At 47.3% G+C, this 15,435-nt stretch overlaps 1 protein-coding gene and 1 long non-coding RNA gene across 2 annotated transcripts in view; both read right to left on the reverse strand.

Annotated features, from left to right (window-relative positions):
* LOC309653468 overlaps nucleotides 1-14,169 on the reverse strand; it is an 80,056-nt gene extending 65,887 nt beyond the window's left edge. The window contains exon 1 of the long non-coding RNA XR_014259203.1: nucleotides 12,471-14,169. This is a non-coding gene — a long non-coding RNA (uncharacterized lncRNA). The remainder of the gene's footprint in view (nucleotides 1-12,470) is intronic.
* The window catches only part of LOC309653438 (polyprenol dehydrogenase-like), a 188,216-nt gene that overhangs the window by 132,886 nt on the left and 39,895 nt on the right, over nucleotides 1-15,435 (reverse strand). The window lies entirely within an intron of this gene.

Genomic DNA, 15,435 nt, shown 5'->3' on the forward strand with positions numbered 1-15,435 from the left:
GCATCGTTCTCATCTCAGGGTACCAGGCAGCCAGAACCAATCAACCAGCCTCAGAACTGGAAACTCACTTGTTATCCATTCAATTCATGCTTCAGGTGTAGACAGACCACCTGCCACCCTTCCAGCTGCTGCTACAAAATTAATTTCTTTAGAAGTTTATTAATGAATGGATAGTGAATGATCCTGAATGCTTTACTGTTATCTTCTGAGAGAAATATGATTTTTTCTGTAAGGAAGTGAACATGTAATTATGTCAGAGGGTATTTTTTAACCTGGGAGTCTATTCAATAGTTAGAGTTAAGCTAAACATTCTGTATCTAGGTTAGTAAGCAAGTTGATCTATACCTCTGCTTTGGAAATTGCGCAGTTAGGAAGAAAAGTATATTTAACACATAAAGTAAGCTTGGTGGTCATGGCCCCTTTGAATGCTACAGATCAAGAGCTGGGAAACGTTTTGCACAAAGGGCCAAGGAGTAAATACTTTTGGCTTTGTGGGCCATACAGTCTCTGTTGCAATTCTTCACTCTGTTGACCTCGGGCAAACACAGCTACAGACAGTAAGTAAATGAATGGGTGTGGGTGTTTCAAAAAAACTTTATTTGCCAAAAGAAGGCAGAGGGCCAGATTTAGCTCAGGGTCTGAAATTTGCAGACCCTTGATCTACATCATCCTTGGAGGTTTGGAAAGAGTACTTAGGAACTTCACTACAGGCAGCAGCCTTTTGGGGGAGAGTCGTGACTTTTTGGTCTTTCAACATGTTGCTGATCTGTGCATGATCTCCAATTCTATTTGCATCAATCTGGGAAAATCAAATTTTGAGGAAGGAGACATCCTTTTGTAACAGGTAATCAAACAGTATTGCCCAGAGTCAAGAATAAATTCCTTTTTGTCCAAACGTAAATCATATTTTTATTGGGTGATATTTTCTCTTTCTCATTCCAAGGCAATACTAATTTGTTCCTGCATCTTGTGAGATGAAAGATGAATAATTGTTTGGTGGGTGATTAACCACTCATTATTTTTTGAAGGAAACTATTATTGATTTTGTTTGTGGCTTCTCTGCTCTTTCCACTTGGTGCTTTATTTCTGCGCACTATGATTACGTTCATGTTCGTGCTTCCTAATTTTTACTTCACTCCCTGGGTGCCCAGTCATAATTTTGTTTTTTTTCATTTCATACAAGAGCCTAGAGCAACATAAATTCTCTTCATATTTTGGCTGTATCCCAGAGATTGTGACGCCTTGCATTTCCATTTCAAATATAAAATATTTTGTTACTGGCTATGAATCCCCTGTCGACATGCTTTACAAGGGGAGCTTTTGAAAATTAATGTGAGTTTGGGCCTTTGGAAATTGCATTTTGAATCAGAAGCATTAAAGGTTAAAAGGGGGCTCCTGCCACCTATCAGCTGAGGCAACAAGGTTATAGACGAACGGATGGGAAATGGGCAGCACCCCAAGTGTAGAAGCTCGCAGAGGAAATGCTGGGGGTGAGAGGACAGGGCCCCCAACTCTGGGACCTCAGCCAGACCCAGGACGTGCAAAGGGGCCGGCCTAGGGGTTGCGGTGAGTCACAGAGGAAACCTGTCTGGAGAAACCCGAATCTGAAACCTGAATCTTGTCACCTGCAAGGGCAGCCATACGGCACAGGTGCTGGCTCCCTCCCGAAGAAGTCCGTGGCCATGACAACAGGACAGAGGCGGCTCCACGGGGACTGGTCGTCCTCCCAGGGCTGCTGGGGGTGACAGGTCTTGTGGACGACACCGGAGTTCGAGTCCTAGGGGGTCATTCTTGGTTCTACTCAAAGAGGTCACCAGGATGAGCCCGGGGACCCCAGAGGCAAGAGGCTGGTGGTTACAAAAACACATCCAGGTCCAGAAACTTTCCACCATCCCCAGCTGAGACTCTGTCCCCATTAAAAACTCACTTCCCATCCGCTGCCCACCCCCCAGCCCCTGACACCCTCCGTCCTACTTTCTGTCGTTATGAATCTCACTCCTCCAGGGACCTCACAGAAGTGGAACCCTACAGAATTTGTCCTTTGCGTCTGGCTTCTTTCACTGAGCGTCACGACCTCAAGATTCACCCATGTGGTAGCAGGTGTCAGAATTCCCTTCCTTGGGACTTCCCTGGTGGCGCAGTGGTTAAGAATCCGCCTGCCAACGCGGGGGGACACGGGTTCGAGCCCTGGTCCGGGAAGATCGCACACGCCACGGAGCCACTAAGCCCGTGCGCCACAACTACTGAGCCCACATGCCACAACTACTGAGCCTGCGCTCCAGAGCCACCGTCCTCATTCCCTGAGAAATGGGTGGTGATGCTTCCGCCAATCGCTAGTCGTGGGGAACGAGGCCGGTGTCGCGGTCCCAGGCCTCAGCCTGCCCTGAACAAGCAGCAGCGTCTTCCTGGGACTTGCCCTCCCACCTCCCGGCCAGGCCAGCTGGAAGCCCCGTCTCCCCACCCAGCAGACGTGATCCCAGCTTTGCCCAAAACACAAAAATGGTCAACAGGCTCTCAAGGGCAGCTCCCAGGTCACGTCCCCTGGAGGCACGAGGGGGTCCGGAGTGTGAGAAACAGAGCCAACAGACCCCCAGCACCCCGCTTCCGCCTGGCCATCACTGCTGAAGCTACGGCCACGTCCACGGCAGCTGACCCATCACGGAACAGGCGCAGGAGCGGGCCAAGCACACCTGGAGCTGGACCGTGGCCACGGGCTGTCGGGACGCATTTTCCTGCCCTGGGCTCGGATGCACGTGGTCCCTCTGTCTTTGGGGCAGGAGCAGGTCCCCGCAGGACAGGCTTGGCGTGGCCTTTGGGGGCCCCTCACCGGCCCCTCAACCGCCCGGGCGCGGTTTCACAGACAGAACGTTTCCAGAAAGCAGCCAGGAGGTGGAGCTCTTTTTTGTCTTTGAACCACGCTTACTATCTCTTCTCTTGTTACACAGCCTGCCCGAGGGATGCGTGGCTAAAACCACCCGATCCGTTTCTGGGTAATTAACCTGTAAGACGAGCCACGTCCCCGTTACGGGGGGCGGGGGGAGTCGGGAAAGGGTCCCCCAAGCGCCGTATCTGCAAAGCTGATGATGTGCCATCAGTCATGCGGCCGCTCCCGGCTGTTCCAAACCCCAGCCCTGGGCGCTCCCGCCGGGCAGCGGGCAGGGGTGGCCTCCGTGAGGCCCCCCGACGGAAGATGAGAGAGAGGAAACAGCCTCAGAGGGCAGAAGACGCATCCAGGTGGGAACACAGGCGGGTAGAGCGGCTCGATACTCAGGGACTGGGGACGGGCTCAGGGTGAGTCTGCCCTCCAACCCAGGCGGGGAGGTACCAAGTCCTGGCCGTGCAATCGGACCACCGCCAACCTCTTCCCTCTCACCCTCACCCTCACCCTGACCTTCCTCCGGGGGTAACCTAACAGCTGCGGTTTTCCAAAACTGAAGACGCTGTACCCTGCAACTCCCTCTCCTTTGGGTACACGCACCTACCGCCCAGCGCTGTAGGCGGTCGTGCTTGCCCACGAGCATTTAAAATCCTGTATAGGGGGAGTTTTGTCCTTTATAAAAATAGGTATTCGGTGCTAAAAAGAAAGGAGCTCTGAAGCCGTGAAAAGACAGGGAGGAACCTTAAATGCATACGACTGAGTAAAAGAAGCCCATCTGAAAGGGCTACAGACTGTGTGATTCCAACTCTATGACTTTCTGGAAAAGGCAGAACTGTGGAGACAGTCAAAGGATCGGTGCTGAAAAAAAACAAATTAAAATACGTAAAGAAATAAAAGGATCAGTGGTTGCCAGGGGTTGGAGGGATAAATAGGCAGAACATAGAGGGGTTTTAGGGCAGTGAAACTACCTGCATGATACTATAATGGTGGATACACGTCATTATACATTTGTCCGGACCCACAGAACGTATAACACCGAGCGTGACCCCTAATGTAAACTATGGACCTTAGTAATGTGTGCATACTGGTTCATCAGTTGTAACAGATGTCGTGTATTTGTGCAAGATGTTAATAACAGATGAAACTGTGGGGCAGGTATTGGGAATTCCCTGTATTTTGTCCTCAATTTTCTGTAAACTTAAAACTGTACTAAACACTAAAGTGTAGCAATTTTAAAAATAACAATAACATAGAGAGACAAAGGGGTTTGGACATACCCGCCAGGTGAGCAGATCCTGCATGGTGACCCCCAAACCACCACTGGGTACAAAGAAAGAATGTGCGTTCCAGGCGAGAGGGCTTTTTACGACTCTTCCCTAAAGGAATCTTAACGTCTTCTCACGTTTCATTTTACAAACACATGATCCATGGCATTCACTCCAAATGGGAAGGGTCGCTGTATAGGGCGAGGTTCCCAGTGACAGGTCCACCCCTGGAAAACCTACGCTGGGAAGCCAGCTCTGCAGCGGGACATATAGGAAACGCATGCCATCACCGGTTGCCCTGTGCTCCCCTTCAGCATGTCTCCAATGTGGATGCGTGAAAAGGCACCATCAATCAGGTACTGGAAACAGGAACGCCCTGAGGACAAGTCAGGGCGGGCGTCTGATGGGCAGAAGCCCACGCCTGGGATGGTGATTAGGCAAATGACCAAGGAAGGAGTATACCAAGCCCTGAAAACCCCGAGCTGCACCCTCCCCGCCCACGCCCAGGCTTATCTGCAGGCATCGGGCGGAGGAGTGATGCAAACATGAGGCTGGAGAAAGAAAAGGGCTGAATCAACTCCAAAGTGTAACCTGCCAAGTCCTGGAAGGTGAATTCCAGGTAAGGAGGTCAGCTCAGGACACATGGAGATGGGTGGCCTGATTACCCAGACAGAGAGGTGTCTCTACCTGGAGCTCCAAGACCCTGCAATACCTGCATCCTGCATCACTTGGCACACGGCATCCTTGCCAGTCCCCTTCAGGCCAAACGGCTTCACCCAGTGGCCAAACCATCACCCAGGTGAATAGCTCTACGTGGAAACACACAGTGGAGGACAAGGGCAAGTGGTCCACTCGTGGTGGCCGTGATCAGTGCCACATTCCTGGAGAGATGTTTGGCAACCTGCATTCAATGCCTTTGACTCCTCATCCTACATATCAGAAGGCGTCGGGGGAAAGGTAAGTAAGTGTTTAAGATACAAATACAAGGGCACCGAACACACAGGATAACGAAACACAAGCCACTGATGAGAAATTAGGCAAATACCTTGGGATATCTTGACAACAGAAGCGTACGTAGCCATAAAAATAAGGACTTCTCTTTATTAACAGAGAAAGACGTCCAACTAGACAGAACTTGGAAAAGGAAGAGTTTGTTAATGGATATATATCTATCTATAATGGATATATACATACAACCCGGGTGGCAGCTGGGGTCTTGCTTCCTCATGGGGTCATGTTCTGGATTTGAAGGAGCCATACCCTTCCCATGGGCTGTGGAGGCCCTAGAGCCCTGCCCAGCTCTCAGGGTACTCTCAGGGGTCTTGGGGCACATGTGGTTCCCTCTGCTGCGTTCTTGTCACTATGAAAATAACAGGAAGGGTCATAACCCCGCCATGTTTCTCCTGCCTTCACTGTGTCCCACTGACAGAGGCGTGCAATGTCATCTTTGTCCTCACACACACGTGCACACAGGTGTGTGTGTGTAACAGATTGTCCTGGGGACAGAACACACTACAGTGTACAAGCCAGGGTCCCTACGAGACCCTGGGCCATCGACACCCACCCAGTTCCCGTCTGTTGAGATGCCTGAGCTGCCTTCTGTCTTTTTCCTCCCGCCTTTCTCTTCTGTTTCCCTGCCTTCTCCATCGCTCCCCGTCTCCGAGGGTCGCTCTATTTCTGGGTTCCTTCCAGGGCTCTGAGTTCGGATTCAAATTCTCCACTTATTAACTGCATGATGTTAAGAGGCTTCCCGAAACTCTTTGTGCCCTGGTTTCCTCACCTGTAAGAAGGGAATAGTGATAATAACGGCTTCCTAGGAGAGAACCACGTGAATCCACACACGTAAAGCGTTTAAAACAATACCCGCTACAGGGCAAGTATCCAACACGATGCCCCTGTGTACTCTAATGAGCATCATTTCTAACAAAAAGCGGTTTGGTTGTCCGTTTTGCTGAAGCTCTTTATTCTAACTTCAGCAGCTTATTAAAGAGGGGCTACACATTCTGGTTTGCCACAGACCATTCTCATTTACCTTTTTTTTTGGGGGGGGGGGGGTGCCCTGAGGGTAACTTCTCAAATTTCAACATGCACAGATGCAGACCTCCAAGAGAAAGTGACAATTGGTTGGGCTGAGGAGGCAAAGGTCAGAGTCTGGGGCCCCTAGGGCAGCTGGAATGGAGGGGCAGAATCCAAAATGAAAGGCCACAGGGGCGGGAGCTGAGAAATCTGAGTAGAAAATCCCATCGAAACCTCAGCAGACTAGTGAACTGCAGAAACACGGCAAGACACCAAGGAGTTCAGGGGCAAACTGCAGCTGGAAGGTTGAAAGATGTGAGCAGAGAAATTTCAGCCACTGCCTGGTGCTGGGGAGACAGGATGACATTTGCATCTTGCCAAGTTGCAGGGGCTCAGTGAACAGCTCAGAGTCTCACCTGAATCCTGAGATGGGCTATGTCTTAGAACAAAGGATTGAGATTGAGAGCTCCGTATCTTGAGATTGAGAGCTCCATATCTTAAGACTGAGAGCTCCATCCAAGGCCCAAGGGCAGAACTGAAATAGACTCATCATAACAAGACGTGAAGCCAAGGTAACCCACCAGTGATATCACCGGCCGCTACAAAGCTCAACATTCTTCAGAGGAAGATAACAGAACCCAAAATCTCTACAGTGGATCAATCACAATGTCCAATACACAAAAAAATGACTAGACATGCAGAGAAATGGGAAAATGTCACCTGCTGTCAAGAGGGAAAAAAATCAATAGAAACAGACCCAGAGATGATGTAGCTGTTGGAATGAAGAGACAAGAACTTTCAGATAACAATTATGAATTAAAGCATTTACAAGAAAAGATGGAGGTCAAGGGTGAAGAAAGGAAGAACGTCAGGAAAGACATGTAAACTAAAATTACCAAATGGAAGTCCTAAAACTGAAAAATACAGTTAGTTTTGAGGACAACAAAAACCCAAGGATGGGATTACAAGTGTACTGCACACAAAGGAAAAACAGTTTGGTGAACTTGAGATAGTTCAATAGAAATCATCCAAGCTAAAGCACAAAGGAAGAAAAGAAAGTTGGATAAAATGAACAGAGCTCAATGAAATGTCAGACAGTGTCACGTAATCTACCATATGTATAATTGTGGACCGACAAGAAGGTGGAAAGAACAAAGCAGGAAAAGTATTTGAAAAATATTGGCTAAAAATTGTTCGAATTTTATCAAAACTTCCTACCCCACGGCTACAGGGAGCCTTTTAAACCCAAGTAGGATAAACACAGGGAACCACACATAGGCATATTATCAAAATTCTGAAAACAAGTTAAAAAAAAAAAAAAAAGAGGATAGAAGGCACATTATATTCAGGAAATAATGATAATAATTATAGCTGATTTCCTATCTGAAACAATGAAGGCCAGAAGTCCAGGTCACAACAACTTTAATAGCCTGGGGGTAGGGCAGTGTTTTCAACCCAGAACTCTACATGCGTGGAAAATAGCTCTCACAAATGAAGGCGGAATAATGCTACCTGCAAACACTTAGGACCATGTGAATCTCCCACCCTGCTCTGAGGAGAGAGTGAAACTTTCCTCTTCAGGAAAAGGTTTTAAAACAAAACCTGCAATAAGTGAAAATAAATATTTATCTTCAAGGCACTACAGTACCTTGAAGATAAATGGAGCCTCCAAGTATCTGTTAGAAAGTGGATGTACGCGATTTCTAACATGCTAACGTCATGGGCTCTGCACACCCCAAACTACGCATCACAGAGATAATAACACGGAGAGGACCACAGATGCGTGCAGAGCTGGGCCACTGTTCTCATCAGAATCGTGACAACAATTTCAGAGGCAACGTCCTTTGCACTGAAGGAGAAGCCCCCTCCAGGAAACGTTAACCTCTGGGTCTCATGTAAGTGTTTGAAATATCATTACATAATCCTTCAAGTTTTATTTTTTCAAAAAACCTTTCTTACCATATGTTTATCTTCTATAACAACTAAAGACTACTTCATTTCCCCCAGGAGGAAAAATATCATGGAAATAACATTTCCAGAATAACTTTTAGAGACGGTCACACGAGCAGGTTCTCTCGTGCTTAAACGCACGGAGCGCCTTGAGGTGTGTTAGAAGGGAACGGTCAAAATGAATTTCCTCGGCGATGATTCCTCCCCACAGATGAAAAGAGGAGAAAACACGGAACAGGATAACAGGACAATGCAGGAGGGAGTGAAAATATTGCATAAATTATTGGTGGGGGAAATAGAACTTTGGACGCACGCTGAGAATGAAAATTCTTCCCCGTGGTTTTTTTTCTTCTATTATTATTCCTGTAAGTATTTATAGACGAGCTAAGGAAACTAGGCAGACAATCCCCTCTCTCATGGAAGTCACCTTGATGGTGCTTCCAAAGGTTAACATTAATCATTCCCGAGCCTGAGAAATGAAGAGCCCTTCACAGGAAGAACACGGGGTGAGCAGTGATAAGATTAAATGTTCACAAAGGGCTGTGCTGCGCCTTCGTGCCTTCAGAAAAGACACGATGACCTTCTAAACTTTCTTTTTTTTTCCCTTTGTTAATAGAATTGACTCGCCGAATGCCATTTTTTTTTAATTGCAGTAGAGTTGATTTACAATGTTGTGTTGGTTTCAGGGGTACAGCAAAGCGATTCAGTTATACATACACATGCATCTATTCTTTTTCAAATTCTTTTCCCATGATAGGTTATTATGAGACATTCAGTAGAGTTCCTTGTGCTCTACAGTGGGTTCTCGTTGGTTATCTATTTTATATATAGGAATGTGTATATGTTCATCCCAAACTCCTAATTTATCCCTCCCCCCTTTCCCCTTTGGTAACCATAAGTTTGTTTTCTACGTCTGTGAGTCAGTCTCTGTTTTGTAAATAAGTTCATTTACATCATATTTCAGATTCCACGTATAAGTGCTATCGTATGATATATGTCTGTCTCTGTCTGGCTTACTTCACTTTGGATGAAAATCTCTAGGTCCATCCAAGTTGCTGCCAATGGCATGATTTCATTCTTTTTTTATGGCTGAGTAGTATTCCATTGTATATATGTACCACATCTTCTTTATCCATTCACCTGTTGATGGACACTTAGGTTGTTTCCATGTCTTGGCTATTGTATATAAATAGCGCTACAATGAACATTGGGGCGCATGTAACTTTTCAAATTATGGTTTTCTCCAGGCATGGTTAAACCTTCTAATTGCCCACAGGAAATCATCTGTCTGTATGAACACCTGTCTAGTGTCTGTCTATCCAGGCATGCCTGTTCACTGGCCACCTCAGGACACCAAGTTAAAGACGAAAGGGGGACATACCACAGAATTCCTGGCCAGCACTCTGCAAAACTGTCAAGGTCATCAAAAAACATGGAGAGTCTAAGAAATAATCACAGCCAAGAGGAACCTAAAGAGAAGGGACAACTAGATATTACCGTAGCATCCTGTATGGGATCCTGGGACGGAAGAAAGACATTAGGTAAAAACTAAGGAAACTCGGAAAAAACATAAGGTCTTTAGTCAGGGATCATAGACCAATAAGGTGCTTTCACTGTGAGACACGAACTTAACATAAGATATTAATGATGGAGAGAACTAGGCATAGGGTATGTGGGAACTCGGGAACCTTCACAACTCTTCTGTAATCTAGAACTGTTCCAAAATTAAAAGTCCATTTTTTTCAAAATTCACTTATTAAATCATTCACCATCACGTCACAACTGTCAGAGTGGCCGTCATCAAAAAGACCACAAATTACAAATGCTGGAGAGGGTGTGGAGAAAAGGGAACCCTCCCACACTGTTGGTGGGAATGTTAAGTTGGTGCAGCCACTCTGGAGAACAGGATGGAGGTTCCTTAAAAGTAAAAAGAGAGCTACCATATGATCCAGCAATCCCACTACTGGGCATATATCCAGACAAAACCATAATTCGAAAAGATACACACACCCCAACGTTCATAGCGGCACTGTTTACACCAGCCAAGACATGGAAGCAACCTAAGTGTCCACAGACAGATGAATGGATAAAGAAGATGTGGTACATATACACACAATGGGATACTAGTCAGCCATAAAAAAGAATGAAATCATGCCACTGGCAGCAACATGGATGGACTTGGAGGGCATTACGCTAAATGAAGTCAGTCAGACAGAGACAAATAGTCTATGATCTCACTTATATGTGGAATCTAAAAAATACAGCAAGCTAGTGAATATAACAAAACAGAAGCAGACTCACAGATACAGAGAACAAACTAGTAGTTACCAGTGGGGAGAGGGAAGGGGGGAGGGACAAGATAGGGGTAGGGAATTAAGAGGTACAAACTACTATGTATAAAATAAATAAGCTACAAGGTTATGTTGTAGAACACAGGGAATATAGCCAATATTTTTCCATAACTATAAATGGAGTACAACCTTTACAGTTGTGAATCACTATACTGTACACATGAAATATATAATATTGTACATCAACTGAACTTCAATTAAAAAAAAATGAAAGGGGGAAAGAAAAGGATGCCTGTAGGAAACAGGAAACTGTCAATAAGGGCCATTTTAAGTTAAATCAAAAAGATAGGAAAGGGCTTCCTTGGTGGCGCAGTGGTTAAGAATCCACCTGCCAATGCAGGAGACACGAGTTTGAGCTCTGGCCCTGGAAGATCCCACATGCCGCGGAGCAGCTGGGCCCGTGCACCACAACTACAGAGCTTGAGCTCTAGAGCCTGCAAGCCACAACTACTGAGCCCACATGCCACAACTACTGAAGCCTGCACGCCTAGAGCCCATGCTCCGCAATAAGAGAAGCCGTGACGGTGAGAAGCCCACACACCACAACGAAGAGTAGCCCCCGCTCACTGCAACTAGAGAAAGCCCGCACACAGCAATGAAGACCCAACACAGCCAAAAATAAATAAATAAATAAATTTATTAAAAAAAAAAAAAAAAAAAGACAGGAGAAAACCATAATTTGAAAAGACACATGCACCCCAATGTCCATAGCAGCACTATTTACAAATAGCCAGGACATGGAAGCAACCTAAGCGTCCATCAATAGATGAATGGATAAAGAAGATGTGGCACATACGTACAATGGAATATTACTCAGCCATAAAAAAGAATGAAATAATGTTATTTGCAGCAACATGGATGGGCCTGGAGATTATCATACTAAGTGAAGTAAGTCAGACAGAGAAAGACAAATATTATATGACATCTCTTGTATGTGGAATCTAAAATATGGTACAAATGAACTTATTTACAAAACAGAAATAGAGTCACGGACATAGGAAACAAACTTATGGTTACCATGGGAGAGAGGGGGGAAGGGGTAAATTAGGAGATTGGGATTGACATATATACACTACTCTATATAAAACAGACAACCAGCGAGGACCTACTGAACAGCCCAGGGAACTCTACTCAGTATCTCGTAATACCCTATATGGGAAAACAATCTGAAAAGGAATATATGTATAAAACTGAATCACTGTGCTGTATACCTGAAACTAACATGATATTGTAAATCAACTATACTTCAATAAAAAATGATACAGGGACTTCCCTGGTGGTCCAGTGGTAAAGAATCCGCCTTACAATGCAGGGGACGTGAGTTCGATCCCTGGTCAGGGGAACTAAGACCCCACATGCCGCGGGGCAACTAAGCCCGCACGCCGCAACTACTGAGCTCGCACGCCTCAACTAGAGAGCCCGCGTGCCACAAACTACAGAGCCCACGCGCCACAACTAGAGAAGAGAAATCCCACGCGCCACAACTAGAGAGAAGCCCATGCACCACAACAAAGAGCCTGCGTGCTGCAACTCAGACCCAACGCAGCCAAAAATAAATAAATAAGTAATAAACAAATCTTTTTTAAAAAATGATACAAATGAACTTATTTACAAAACAGAGTCACAGACATGGAAAACAAACTTATAGTCACCAAAGGGGAAAGGTGGGGGGCAGGGATAAATTACGAGTCTGGGATTAACACAGATACACCACTATATACAAAATACATAACTAATAAGGACCTACTGTAGAGCACAGAGAACTCTGCTCGATATTCTTTAATAACCGAGAAAGGAAAACAATCTGCAAAGGAATCTATGTGCATGTATAACTGAATCACTGTGCGGTACACCTGAAACTAACACGATATACTTTAATTTAAAAATTTTTTAAAAAGAATGACCTTAGGAAAGGTGTAAAATTGTCCAGGACGACACTGGTGACAGTGGAAAAGTGTGGAACAGTGACACAAAGCAAGGGATGCCTTTCTCCTTTTAAAAACAAAGAACAGGGCTTCCCTGGTGGCGCAGTGGTTAAGAATCTGCCTGCCAATGCAGGGGACACGGGTTCGAGCCCTGGTCTGGGAAGATCCCACATGCCGCGGAGCCGCTGGGCCCTTGAGCCACAACTACTGAGCCTGCGCGTCTGGAGCCTGTGCTCCGCAACAAGAGAGGCCGCGATAGTGAGAGGCCCGCGCACCGCGATGAAGAGTGGCCCCTGCTTGCCGCAACTGGAGAAAGCCCTCGCACAGAAACGAAGACCCAACACAGCCAAAATTAAAATAAATAAATAAATAAAAATTAAGTGAAACTCTTAAAAAAAAAAACAAAAAACAAAGAACAGACACCACATTTCTTAGGATTTGGGACTAGGGAATTCCCTCGTGGGTTGCGTGCGTCACTGTGAAATGGGCAAAGCAAAGTTTACCTGCCTGGAGTCCTTTTAAAAGTATTTAAATTATCTATTTCCATTTGGGTTCATTTGAACATTGTTATGCCATTTTGCTGTTTGTTTTTGTGGTGTTCGGGTTTTTATTGGTATTTTGGGGTGGGTTTGGTTTTTTTTTTTTGGTAAATTAGCAAGACTATTGGCTCCAAATAAGAGAGCTTGCATCAGCACGTAATTACTCAAGAGCAATAAAGGTTTCGGTACCATGGATGCAAGGTGATAAGGTATGAAAAGTCTCTTCCCTGGAAATCTCTAGGCTGGGAAATGACCAACATCACCTTGATTCCTGACCACACTCACAAATACATCCTTCTGAAAGCCGAACTAGTTATACACTGATATGCAGGTGTCCTCCCATCCCAGCCCCAAATATGACCTCAACTGACCGTGATGTCAAAGGCAGAAAGTACAGCACGTAAAGCATTCAACGAGGAACTAAGAAAAAAGGGTCAGTACAGAGATGAGGGGGGAGGTAGGCTACAGAGAAGTTCGGCATTTAGAAATAATTGTGTTAGGGAACTCTCCTCAATACTCTGTAATGACCTATATGGGAAAAGAACCCGAAAAAGAACAGATACATGTATTCTGTATAACTGAGTCACTCTGCTGTACGGAAGAAACTAACACAACACTGTAAAGAAACTATACCCCAATAAAAATCTCAAAGAGAAAAGAAATAATTGTGTTCTCGACAGTCATCTGCGAGTCTCAGGCTATCTGCTGATTTGCTCCAAAAAAAAAGAGGAGAAACCAGAGGATCACGGAACAGCCATGAGCGAGGAACAGGTGGGGCTCCCCCTGGCCAAGTGGGAAGCCGGGGTTGTGTGGACAACACCCTCAGAGGCTGCAGCAGGGCAGCTGGTCTGGACAGAGGCACCTCTGCAGGGCTGTGGGTTCCACTCCAGACAGCATTCCGACCCAGACCGGGTCCGGCCGAGTCTGCAGGGAGCTAAGCCAAGAGGAAGGGTGAGGGCCGACCGACGGCCACCGATGCACAGGGAGACCCAGGTCCCCACCGGCCCTGCCCCTGCGCAGCGGGTCCCCAGCACAGGGAGTGCCCCTCTTCCCCTGGGATTGGCCGGACCTTGGCTTGGGGGAATCCCGAGGCTGGATGCGAATTCAGCAACGTCAGCTCGAGGACCACCACCAAACCACCCTCCTCTGGCCAGGTCTCAGCATCTCCCACCTGTCTCACGGCGACCCCTCCAGGCGTGCACGGGCTGCGCTGCCCACGGACCGACTTCCAAGTGCCAGGCTTCTGGTGTAAAATACAGACAGCGCTGCTTTCATGTTTGGTTCAATGCACAGAAGAGGAATTTTCAAAGGTGCGTGTGCGTGTGTAATCAAGGGTTCACTCCCTCACTGGACCAGCCCCCGTGGGAGTGGCCACGCTCGCCCTGTCTCAGACCATACCCCTGCTGCAGACCTCAGGGGTCACTCAGCTTGTGTCCAGACACCTCCCTGGCCCCCATGTCCCCTCCCAGGCCAGGGGGAACCTGAGCTTCCCTGAGCGCTGCCAGCTTCTGGGCAAGGGCCATGCTCCAAGCAGCACAAGGACCAGCGCAGGGCCGCTGCCCACCAAGGACGCCCAGCCTCGCCCTTTCCATAAACTCGGATGCCCGGCGGGGAGGGGGGGCTGCCAGGAAGTGGGGTGCAGGCAGGCTGGGGTTTGGAGCTTGTGCAGCCCCCTGGGCTCTCTCTGCTGTCGGTGTGCACCTGACTGACTGTCTGCCCCGGCGGCTACTTCTCCCAGATGCAAATTTCATGGATCTACTTGGTGTCACTTGCTAGAAATGAAGACACAGGAGCAGACACAGCCCGAGGCTCTGTCACCAGCCTTGACCAGAGGGGCGTGACACCACCGTCCTGGGTGATTAGGAATCACCGCCCTGCCCACCGGAGGCCCTGGAGGCCTCCCCTCCAGCACACAGCTGCTACCGAAGCGTTTTCCCTTTAATCCATGAGCTTTCCGCACAAACTGTGAATCGCAGCGTACAGGGCTGATGCCACCAGGAAATTGTCTCAAGATGTTCTAGAACGTTCTTTCCTCCCATAAATCAGGGCTACAGATTATAGTTCTGTCAGAACACATGAAGCTCTTAAACGTTTTAAACAAGCACACGTAGCCCCAGATGAACCTTGGCATCTTGACTGGTTAGGCCTGTAACACGAGCGGGTTTGGGCGAATTATTGTTTCATTCTTTCCAACGGTTTTTCAAGTCATGAAAAGAAGCCCACGCTTTGGCGGTTTCCCACGAGACTCCTCTTTTGCTCTGGAAATTATGGTTTCATGCAGTCACGACAGCAGCGGTTCTTAAACGTGAGGGGGCAGGGGGATCCCCGGGGAGGACGTGGGAAAATGCAGGTTCCCGGCCCCGCCTGCAGAGGTTCCCAGGCTCAGGGCTGGAAATCGGCAGTTCTAACCACCTGCCCCCGGGGTTGCTACTGCTGGAGGCCCGGGAAATACACGCTGGGTGGAAACCAAGGCGTTGGAGAGAGCGGCCCCCTGAGCCACTGCAAACTGGG

Source organism: Balaenoptera physalus (assembly GCF_965194825.1).
Source record: "Balaenoptera physalus genome assembly, chromosome: Y".
In the NCBI taxonomy this organism is placed as follows: Eukaryota; Metazoa; Chordata; class Mammalia; order Artiodactyla; family Balaenopteridae; genus Balaenoptera; species Balaenoptera physalus.